Source organism: Otolemur garnettii, unplaced genomic scaffold (genome assembly GCF_000181295.1).
Source record: "Otolemur garnettii isolate 467f Iridium unplaced genomic scaffold, OtoGar3 scaffold00063, whole genome shotgun sequence".
NCBI classification, from domain to species: domain Eukaryota; kingdom Metazoa; phylum Chordata; class Mammalia; order Primates; family Galagidae; genus Otolemur; species Otolemur garnettii.
Genome location: NW_003852458.1, coordinates 1,689,395 through 1,690,740, shown reverse-complemented (window position 1 = coordinate 1,690,740; position 1,346 = coordinate 1,689,395). Strand labels below are relative to the sequence as shown.

Here is a 1,346-nt window from a genome sequence, read left to right as displayed (position 1 = left end):
CTTGAGCCCAGGAGTTGGAGGTTGCTGTGAGCTTTGATGCCACTGGCACTCTACCCAGGGGGACAGCTTGAGGGTCTGTCTCAAATAAAATAAAAAATAAATAAATAAAAAGAAAGAAATTAAAACTGAGAAATTTAAGTAATTATTTTTAAATGGCATTTCAGTTATTTTTTTGAAATTTAGTTAAATGTATACTTAGTAGTAGACTAGGTTTGACATAATGTGGTAGAAACTGTAACTATACTTCTTTCCCAGAATAAGGAGGAAAGTTGTGCTGCTCTGCATTTTTGCATACTCTTTAATGTCTGGCTTAAGAGAAGGCTGCTTTTGTATTCATCTTTTATGGTACAATTTTTTGCCTCTGGATGATCCCACTATACACTTAACATATAAGAGGATGAGAATGTAAAAGGCAAATGTCTTAGTGTTAATGTGCAAATAATTTTGACTTCATGGATCCCCTCGAGGGCCATGGGGGTCCTTGGACCACACTTTGAGAAATCTTGCTATAATTCAATAAAATTTCTACCTATGAGGTATTAAACACAATAGCCATTTTTGTTTCCATTTGGATTGTTTTCATGATTGACTATCTGTATTTCTTTGGTAAATTGCTTAGTTTTTCAGTTTTTACTTACCTGTTAATTCCTACAGTTTTTGTTCCATAGTTATTAACTTTTTGTTATGTGTTACCTTTAAATAGTTTTTGCTATTACATATCAGTTTTTATGTATGTATATGTCACTTTTGTCCTTTATGAAGTTTCTGCGTTTGTAATACATTGGAAATTCTTCTCTGTACCCAGATTATACAATTATTTCCTCTTTCACTGATACATCAAATATATAAGCACCTATTTTGTGCCAAAAACTATATTAGGTACTGAGCATGATATGTTAGACAATGGATAAAAAAATACCTGCTTTTGGGCAGTGCCTGTAGCTCAGTAGGTAGGGCACCAGCCCCATATACTGAGGGTGGCAGATTTGAACTCAGCCCCAGCCAAATTGCAACAAAAAATAGCCGGGTGTTGTGGCAGGCACCTGTGGTCCCAGCTACTTGGGAGGCTGAGGCAAGAGAATCACCTAAGCCCAGGAGTTAGAGGTTGCTGTGAGCTGTGATGCCGCTGCAGTCTACCGAGGATGATAAAGTGAGACTCTGTCTCAAAAAAAAAAAATCTGCCCTCATTTAACTTCATATCTTTAACACTAACAGTAAACTATCTGAAACTGCAATGAACATGATTTTCTAGAATCTTTAAGCCATAGGGCAACAATTAATAGGAACTGAGTTGCAGCTCTTCTGTCTAGCCAGGACATCTTTCTTTCTTTTTTTTTTTTTTTTTT

At 36.0% G+C, this 1,346-nt stretch overlaps 1 protein-coding gene across 2 annotated transcripts in view; it reads left to right on the top strand.

Moving 5' to 3' along the window:
* Positions 1-1,346, top strand: part of ZFR (zinc finger RNA binding protein) — a 66,017-nt gene that overhangs the window by 52,806 nt on the left and 11,865 nt on the right. The gene's annotated exons all lie outside the window — the stretch shown is intronic.